The following is a 10,834-nucleotide window of genomic DNA, read 5'->3' on the forward strand; positions in this document are numbered from 1 at the left end:
GATGGCTGGATATCAGGATGCTGGAGGATAACAGGGATGCTGGAGAGGAACTATTCATCAAGGACTGTAGCGACAGGGCAAGGGGGAATGCGTGTTCAAACTGAAATAGGGGAAGTTCAGGTTAGATATAAGGAGGAAGTTCTTTACTGTAAGGGTAGTGAGGCGCTGGCAGAGGTTGCCCAAAGAAGTGGTAAATGCTCCATCCCTGGCAGTGTTCAGGGACAGGTTGTACAGAGCCTTGGGCAACATGGTCTAGGGTGAGGTGTCCCTGCCCATGGCAGTGGGTTGGAACCGGATGACCTTCAGGTCCCTTTCCAACTGACAACATTCTATGATTCAATAATTCTGTGTCTCAAAACAGTTTCTATGTGCATGATCCTAAGACAGTGCTATTCAATTTTACAAGAATAATGATGCTTCAACAACCAGATAGGAAACTCTCCTGCTGAGAAAAAGCAAACAAACAAATAAATGACAGCTCATAAATTTATTCAAAATAATGAAAATAGCGTTACTGGAGATAGCACTGCAGAGCTTATTGTCAGCCTGCTGGTAATGTTAAGATTGTTTAAGGCTGCCTAAGTCATGTTACATTTATTTCTTCTAAACTTGCCCTGAGCTACATGAAAAGTAGGAGTCAGTTGATTATTTGCAGAAACTTTCAGACAGTGCCACAAACAAAACTTAGAAATTCAATACAATACTTCTGTGGGGTGCAATATAGCATGAAGTTGTACCACAAGAAATGAAGACAATCCCAAACATGGAAAAATCATGTCTTTTCCAATGCCTTGGGTTATAAAACCACAAAAGTGTTCTAAGTGTGATAGCAATTTAGAGGAGGAAAAGTTATCTGAAAGCTAAAACTGCAATATGCTATTGCGTAGGTTTCTCTGTTTTCAATTGGGACTACTTGCCATGTCCTTGCTTTAGTTTTGCCTTGAATAAAGCAAAACCACTCACCACTCTTATAATTAGCCTTTACAGAATGCAAGAGCTTTCTTAACAGTCATCCTCCTGCCACAGGATCCGTACTTTTTCCAGCAAATGACTCACTAAATCCCCTACATTTAACAGCAGGGCACAGAAAACAAGTGCATTTATATTGTTTCTATTTGGCTGTGCAGCTAGAAATTGTACTTCTATGACTTCATTCTCACCAAGGGAACTTGCTGTTTCGGCAGGCTGATCATCATGGTTTAATCATGACAAAAGGAAAAGGCAATCACTAAATCACTTTTGTGCTGTGTCTGATACTGATTCTGTCATAACGGTGCTTGCTTTTCAGTGATAAAGGGTCAGCAATTTCATCTTTCCATGAGATGCATTAGGTATTGCGTAGTCGGGGACTGCCTGTTCTTTGTTTAGGATTCAGAGATTAGCTGCTAATGTAAATTACAGATATGATCTCTCTTTACAAAGACTAAAGCAGAATGGATAAAACATGCCTAAATGAGATATTCCTTCATTCTGTCTTTATGGAGAATATCTAACCCGCACTTGGATCTTTTGCTGCAAAAGATGAGCTGGAAATTCCAGCATTCAGATCAAACACTGGGAACAATCCTGTACTAGTTTCAAGAACAGCTAGATGATTTATCATGCTGCTTCCGGCTCAAATGAAAATGAGATAAAAATGCCGTAATACAATGACACCTTAGACATTATGGTTCCATAATGTCTTTTACTCACATAGAATACCAACTCTATGGTAAGCAAAAGACAAACATTTCATCTGCAGCCTTAGTGTACTGCACATTTGAAGGTTCTTATTACCCACAAAAATGCAGGTACATTGTGACTGTCCTCTGCAGGAAAAGGGAACCAAGACACTTTCCAAGGATTTTCAGGAGTCTGCAAAACCTCTATCATTTTAGAACAGCAGTAACTAAACTACTTTGACCAAGGAGTACCAGTAGCTGTCTATCCTAATTTTTCCTGGAAACTTTTAAAGTGCAAAAAAAACCCTAGAAAGCTCTTTGCAAAGCAGCTGTAGATTATTTGTGATACCTTTACTACCCACAGTCTCAAATGCACTGTTTCACATTGAAGGGATATGTTTGACTTGTGAACGATCTGTGAAGGAGACAGTCCAAGCAGTCCATTCCTGAAAATGGGAACTATTGAGGGAAAAAATAGTGAGAGTCTATTTTAAACAATAAAATGCTCTCAGTGCTAATTCATCTATAAACTTACAGTATAAGCAAACTGGCTAGATCCTCTTTGGTTATTGTCCTACATGCCAACACAATGTTATTCAGGGCTATGTGATCAGTTTGCTAGGTACAAAACAGTATAGTCTATGACTGCATTTTCCTGGGATACATATGCACTTAAATTTCTGTGTACAAAAAACCTGACTCGAGCCCATGCCAGATTTGTGGTGTCATTCTTCTCATGCATTTCTCACTTGTGTTTCAGAAAACAGTCGGAAGTTTCTGGTTTTCCTTCAAGACAATCATTTTACTTGCCCATCACACTATTCTGGAAGGGGACAGCAACTCTTTCCCACCCAAGATGAAATAAGGAAAGAAATAGTCTCAAAAATCAGGCCTGTTGTCATGGAAACCAGAACAAGGACTTTCAAGGCCATACTCGATGCACTTACAAATCGGAGATGAGGAAAATCCTACCCATTTATAAGAATATGTTGGGCGGAAAATGTCTTTATTACAGGAATTCAGATATTTACTAGCTCAACAAATGCTGCAGTATAATGCAGTAAGTAAGCAATTATTTTCTATAATAGAATACGATCTCATTGGAACCAATAAGTACATGTGCTTGAGAGAAAGGCAGTAGTAGCCATAGAAACAGCCTGATCTTCTTGAGCAGCATAAGGTATCATGTAAGACAGTTTTGGTGGTGGCCTTACATTCCTGCCAGCTGTGTGTCTGCTTTTGAGTGCAAGAGGCATTTTGGTGCTCCTCAAGATGCTGGAAACAGGACAACTCCACTGCTTTTGACAGGTGTGCTGGCTCTGACAGGAGGTGCCTAAGGTCAAGGGGTTGCTTCTGTTGGATGAGAATAAAGGGTGATTCCAAGACTACTTTGTGCCAAAAATGCTGTTTTATCTATGTTGTTAGGAAGTGTATTGCAACAGCACTTGAGTAAAATCAGGGTCGTTGTGCCCTGTACTCTTTCAGAAATTGTATGGACAATCTCTGCAACAGCATGCTTGCAACATGACTCCAACTGGCTAGAGAGAGGTACAAGAGAACAACTACACTTCCTGAGGCCATCAAGCAAGAGCAAAACGTTTGGAAAAAAAGGTTTTTTTTTTTTAATTTTTCACTCGGACTTTTCCCACCTCTTAGTTCAGGGTTTATTTTTCTTTCCCAGTGTTTCACAGCATTGCTTTCTTCCCCCCCTGCCTTTTGAGCCTCATCATCAGCTGCCAGCAGAGAACCCAACCTAAAGGCCTGGCAGAGCTTTTTGTTTCGGACTCTGATCTGTGACATATCTCCTGTTTGACAGTGGAAATCACAGTTTTAAAACAGCAACTTCAGTCCTGTCTGGGGACACACATGCTCTGAGTCACCCCTAGCAGCAGATAGGCTAAACTTACACTTAGCCCTTCAAAGCTATCACAGCTCTTTGTTATGATCTTGATCTCACTGGTACCTTACTCAGTATAAATGCACATTATCCTCTTGCTTGTGTAACATGTAATAGGGTCCAAGCTGTAAAACACCAGTCTGACCTTCGAGACAGCTTATTATACTGTGGAGAATAGCTGGATTTACAGTTTAAGGCCATTTGTTGCTAATGATGGTTTCACTGTAATGTAATAAGTACAACTGGAAAACAGAAAATCAAGGGAAAGCTGGTATGTTCTGCTCTGGACAGCATCTGTAAGATCTGCCACACTTGCTTTGTAAAGGTGCTGGACTGCCCACACATGGGATAAACACAGAGACAGCAAAAACTAACTGCCCTACCTTCCTCCCAGAGCTTATGGCTCCAGTATGCAGGACAGCTGGACCATGTAGGAAGCTGCTCCAGAACCAGGTATTTTAGCTGCAGGTTTTGGCTGTAACTCATTGGAGCAATCTGGCCATGCTGAAATGCATAGGGATGTGGCTCCATACTTGTGCTGCAGCCATAAAGGAAGCAACCTCTGGGAAAGGCATGAGGCAGAACACTTTCATCTCTTGCACTTTAATCTGCTGTCTCACCTTTTACCAGATACTCTTGGAGCAGAGATCCCAGCACTGAGCAATCAGCAACGGTGTGCTCCCATAATCTGCACTGGTTTGGCAAGTATTGCTTTGGCCAATAACCATCCCAGCATGGGTACTTATTTACTCAGGGAAAGGTAGGCCAAGGACTTTGGACCCCAGTAGACACACTCCATTTAACCTGTACAAAACTATGGGAAGCAGACAAAAAGATGAGCTACAGTGGAAAATAAACTGCACTGCACAAAAAGAAATTTAATAAATAAAATCCAGCCCAGGTGGTAGGGAAGAAGCTGCAAGTAACAACGAAAGCAGTGCAATGCTAGCAGCACAAACACCTAAAATTACAAGAAATTTGCTAATGTACTTAATGGCTCTGAAAATCACACAAGTCCTGATCGTGTTTCAATTACTTCTTTAAAAAACCTGAGTTCTCCATACAACAGAAAACAAAAGCTGGTTTCTCTTTACATGGTGGGTGTAAATACCGTACACTGCCAAGAAACACAGCTGTCCTGCTGAAAAAGACTTCCTTCACTAGTAACTACAAATGTAAGATGTTTGTACGTTTTTTTCTCCTACTGTTTGGCAAAAGAGAGAGAGTCCGTGTGCATTAAAGAGGTGAAAGAGGGTGAAAATGAGTTCAGGAACGTTACTGAGATTTTCCTATCTCCTACTCAAGATACAATTCTCTAAAATTCTTTGATTTTTTATCATTGTATTTCCATGTATTGTCTTTGCTGGTGTTAACACTTCTAGGGGTTTGGATCAGCAGACCAGTCTGACCACAAGAACACAGTTGTGATGGTAGCATGCTGTGGGGCTATCTATGTTCATATCGAGTTTAAAAAAATCTGTGCCACAGCACTATTACTGTGTAGTGTTGCCCATATTACAACTGAAATAGATTAAATGCAGGCTGTGCTCTGAGGAAATGAGACCTTCTTCTTCCATCCGGAGTAAAAGGATCCCCTACTTTTCATCCTGAAGTACTATATATGGAAACAGCTAAAGTTATGAATTGTCAGACCCTCTGTGAAACTTCCTTATTAGAAAAAATTCTAAAATTCCTTCATGGAAATCAGCCTTTTAAAAACAAAATGAAACAAAAACCAACAGAAAAGAAACAAAAACAATGACTGTTGCTATTCAGTGAGAGAAAGAATTCTCCCCTTTGACTCCTTTATTCAGTTATAGACTTGCTCTCCTCCTCTACAGTTTTTACTAAATAGAGATGACAAACCTCGGCAAACAGTACAAAAGAGTTAGGTTATGCAGTAATTATTTAAATCTATCTAGGCCTGGGCTAACCAGAAAATAAACAGAAGTGGTTGTGTATAGTTTCTAAGCATCACAGGTTGCATATTTAATGAAGCTTCTCTTGTTAAGTATTATTTCATATAATTACATTCTCTCACCTTTCAGCTGACCTGCATTTCACATATTCAATAAACTGAAAGCAAACTGCCTTGTGAAAGACATTGGAATAAGCCCTTTTTTTTTCTTTCCTTTTTTTTTTTTTTTTTTTTTTAAGCCAATTCCTAGTTAACATTTTTGATTATTAAACTACTTTTGTGTTTAGGCTCACTGACAGTTCGAAGTGTTTTTCATAAAGAAAATCTGCATAACAAGAGTAATGTCTTCCTCCACATTCTCCCAAAATGGAGTACAAAAGTATCTTTTCTCCTCACTTCAAAGAGCTTGTATTTTGTTTTTTGTTCAGTTCTGTAGAGTCCAGAAGACAGCATGGTCAACATCTCACATCTTCATTACTGCTCCAATAAGCCCTACAACATTTTCATACATTAATTATCCTACCTTTCAACTATTTAGTCCAGCCATGTAATAATTCCACCTTGCTCTTCCCATGAAACAGTTCTGAATCATACACAATGGAAAGGATCTATCCAACCCCCCTCAAAACATGGGGTGCAGTATTCTGAGGAAGATAAGGCTAGGGCAGCCTAAGAGAACTCCATATCCATATTGTCCCCTTACTATGGGTCATCTATTTCTTCCAGTCACCAGGATCTAGTCCACAGCCCAGGGTAATCATTATGATCTATATACATGCAAGACACACTACAATTTCACAGAATCATAGACTCATTACAGTTGGAAGGGACCTCTGGAAATCATCTAGTCTAACCCCCTACAATTTAATTTAATAAAGTTAGGCATTGCAGTTTTGCTGTAAATATAGAGGCTGCCTCTTGGCAACAACATGCTTCCTCTCAGTTAACAGGCTGTGACAGGAGGCTTTTACCCACTGGAAGTACATTTTCAAAGATACTGCATATTACTATCTTTACTCATAATCAGAGTCACCTCTTCACTGCACCCTTTCTTTCTCCTTTTATAGAAGGCAGTTGGCTACTAGCAGGCAGAAGTTTTTGTAGAGGAAAGTGCAAAAACTTGCAAAACCCAGAATTTCCTTTCTGACTACCTACGGACGCGGTTCTGGTTACAGGCAGACTCTTTCTTTTAGCCATATATGGCAAACCCATAAAAAAGAGAAGACAAATCAGGTATGTAACTGCAAGGTTATGGCTGTCATACCAGCCAAGCAAATGCAGGGCTGAGTAATACATATAGAAAAGGGCATCGGTGTGTAGGTTTGGACTATACCTTTTAAAGTCAAAGGAATTTTGAGCTGAGGTCACACTACAGGACAATCAGTGGGCTGAGCTGACAACTGGTTTTACCAATTAGTAACATTTTTGCATGATTTGACTTACTGTGACTGTAGGTGGCTTGTAGTCTACATCAAAACAGGAAACAGAGCCTAATGGCATTAAAAAGAGGTACAATGACTTTTGTGTTCATTAGACCGTAAAACATGAACAAGGGTCTTTTATAATTTAACTCCACTGTTTTCAAGAGGTCAAGGCTGACCTCTTTTGCACGGAACAGTTCTGCAATATAATGTAATTAAAATGCTGAGTAATAACTGGGAAGTTAAAAGTATGAAATGTGTTTCCTCCATGTGACTTTAAATGCTGCTTATCTGGACTACAGTGTGGAAGACAGTTTGAAAGCCCTGTGGCTTGTTCGGGAGTATATTCCCAATCTCCCCTTCCCGAAAGGGTAGTATATCCCAAAAGGGGAACATACCCTGTCCTGGGTTCAGTTGTAACAGCTATTTTTCTCCTTCTCAGTAGCTGGTATAGTGCTGTGTTTCAACTTTAGCCTGAGAACAATGCTGATAACACACCAATGATTTAGTTGTTGCTAGCTAATGCTTACTCTGATTAAAGACTTCTCAGTCTCTCATGCTCTGCCAGTGAGGAGGAGCACAAGAAGCTGGAGGAAGCAGAGACAGGACACCCGACCCAAACTAGCCAAAGGTGTATTTGGAACAGAGCTCCTCTGTATCTCTCTCTCTCTGCATAGTCTGCCACAGTGGGGTCCTATTTTCAGCTGGCCTTTAATAAGAACACAGTGAAAGTATGTTTCTTGTCAAAGGCGAATCAAATGGATCCTCTGCATCACTACCACCAGAAGGTGGGTAACAACCTTAACATATGCACACAAGACCAATGAGCAGCAAAATTTCCCTCTGTTCTATCCTAAGAAAAAAAATAAAAAAAGAGAAAAATTTAAAGAAACGAAAAGATAATCTAAGTAAAATAGTTGTGCTTGATATAAAACAACAGCTGCTCGACTCAAAATTTGCACTCTAGGTTGTTACCTCATAATAATTTCCTTTAACTGAAAGAAAGTATTATTAGAATTACCTGGAACTAAGGCCATTTAGATTTTCTATAGTCTTGACAAACTGATAAAACCAAACCTACTCCATTTTATGCAAGTCAAAACCATACAGTGTTTTAAATAAAACAGTTTGGGGGTTTGTGGGTTTGTTTTTACTCTGTAAACAAATAAACTTCTATCACTAGTTCACAAAATTAACCACAATTGTTTCCCAGAACCCTCTTGTGTCTTCTTCCTCTTTTTTATATACCAGTATATTCTCAAATGTCCTTAAAAGGCTTCTTAGTGTATTCTCCCTTTCTTACTGGCAGAAACAAAGTGACTTGAGACACCTAACTAGCTCAGTGAAAGCATCCGAAAATACATGTGAAGAAGTGATTAGTCATTTAAAGAGAGTTATTATTACTCTCTTTAAATTATTACCCTTATGCTATTACAGCAAATTATTACTGTCACGGACCAGGTTACTAGTTTGATTTTATAACTTTATACACTTTTAATGCAAAAAGGCTATGAAACAGTGCTAGCCTGTGACCTGGAAATTCCCCCTAGTAGGAGCATAATCGATGCGATTTAGTGTCTTGTGGCTTTAAGAGTACATCTACCCTGCAGATTACAGCCTAGTGTCACAGGCAAGTGACAAAATGGCATCCAGTAGCAGCAGGAAGCTCTGTTTAGATTGACAGGAAGGGCAAATAAACCCACAGTTCCTCCAGTCACCTCTCTTACAAATGGGCAAGACCTGAATGGAAGAGGGCAAAGCAGCAGACATCTTTGCAAAAGCATCTGCTTGGAGCTAAGGAAGGCCAGGTATCATTTGACTGGTTCTGAGCTCAATAGTGAGAGAAGAGAGGTCATGAAGTCAACATATGTTTGTGAAGATACTGCGGGTCAGTGCGTCTCTCAGTCACTCTTAGTTGGCTGGCTGGCCACTGGTTGTCTTAGTGCAAGGTCAGTTACACTAGAATCTCTGGTCCTGTATTTCCAGGCTGAAAAGATGTCAGACAGAACTACAGTATGAAACACAACTCTTAAAATAAAATCATCCAATAGATCCAATTGCATGAGAAACACAGAAATAATAGCCTTTAAAAATAAAGAAGAAAAAGATAACTTCAGTTCAAAAGCTTTGTTATTCTTATGCTGTATGTTTCGTTTTTTCTCCTTAGGCATCAACTGGAAATTCATTATTGACAGAAACCAAACCATCAGAGCAGACTTTTTCCAGGACCTGTGTATGTGGCCCAGGGAGGGAGCTTCACCAGAAATGGATTTTTGTCCTCCTGGCCCATATTATGGTTGCAGAATTAATGGGAAAGGGATGAAACTAATTTCTTATATGGGCTTTTACCTCTACACACATGCAATCTGAAAATGTGGGCATCTAGACACGCTTTGAACAGTGTTGAAGACCTCTGTGCAGGCTACCTGCCTAACATTCTAAACATGCAATGCCACCGTGTGGACAAATAAGTCTCAAGCACAGATGAGCTTTGCTGAATTCGCGCGCACATTACATGAACATATTATTTTCCTCCGCTTTGACTTGTTATATCCCGATCCTGCTGACTCAAGCTGGTTAACTTCCATGACTATAGTGATGACCATTATGAACCTGAATCGGCATCCATTTATTCAAATGTGAACGTCTTGAAATTGTGGTCAACGTGTTTCTAAGTCAGAGCTGGCATCAAGGATATTCTACAGGGGTCTATGAAGTTTTGCATACCATGAAGATTAAAAACCCACAAAACCCCCAAATGGGTATTTTTTGAACTTTATAAACTTTTACTTGGTGCAAAAGAACAAATAAAAGGGAGCTCTGCCATGGCTAGTACAGATAATTTTCTTTCTTATGTATAAAGGAACATTGATGCTTTCTGTTGACAACACACCGATCAGACTATAATTGAAAGTTAAATGCCAAGGCTGCTAAGCTGTTCCATGGTATCTGGTTGCAGGAATGCAAACACCAGCTTTGTAGAAATCTGCAGACATCTTTCCGCTGTCTGGAAGGAGGCTTCACATTGAGCTCTGGCTGCAGACAAACCAATCAGAGTAGATGAACCAAGGCCAAACGAAGCATCACAGCTATGAAGGCAAAGGCCTTGATATATTACAAATCCTGTGGCTGAAAGTACAAGGGCAGTACTGCTAAAGTAATGTAACAGATGGAAGGTCACTGATCTGAAAACCCCATATAGTCCTACCCCCTGCAATGAGCAGGCACATCTTCAACTAGATCAAGGTTGCCCAGAACCACCTCCAGCCTGGCCTTGAATGTCTCCAGGGACGGGGCATCCACCTCCTCTCCGGGCAACCTCGCCAGTGTTTTTCCACCCTGAGTGTAAAGAATTTTTCCTCACATCCAGCTTGAATCTCCCTCTTTTAGTTTAAAACCATCACCTCTCGTCCTGTCACAACAGGCCCTGCTAAAAGCTCCTTCCCATCCTTCTTATGGGCCCTTTTAAGAACTGAAAGGCTTCAATAAGGTCTCCCCAGAGCCTTCTTTTCTCCAGGCCGAACAACCCCAACTCTCTCAGCCTTTCCTCTAGAAGTCAGTTGGTCTGCCACCCTTGTAACACTGAATTTTCACCTTCTTTTTGGTGAAAAAATCCCAATGGTTTAGGGCTCTTCTTCAGGTGGAAGAATTCATTAAGTAGAAGAGCCCCTTCAGGGACAAGAGCCTGCTCAGGGATAAGAGTCCCCTCAGGGAGGTGACCCTGAAGGTCCCTTCCAACCCAAACTGTTCTGTGGTTCTATGACCACCCCAGGCAGTCCCTGCCAGAGGTGACCAGTACTGAGGCAGCTCTGACAAGGGCCGAGGCAGGGGGTCTGTGGCAGAAGGCACTGACAGCCCTGACTGTGCTCCTCTTACTTCCTCACGGCTTTCCACAGCGGGCTCCGGCACCGCTGCCTCTCCCCCTCCACCGCGGCGC

Source organism: Lathamus discolor, chromosome Z (assembly GCF_037157495.1).
Source record: "Lathamus discolor isolate bLatDis1 chromosome Z, bLatDis1.hap1, whole genome shotgun sequence".
NCBI lineage: Eukaryota > Metazoa > Chordata > Aves > Psittaciformes > Psittacidae > Lathamus > Lathamus discolor.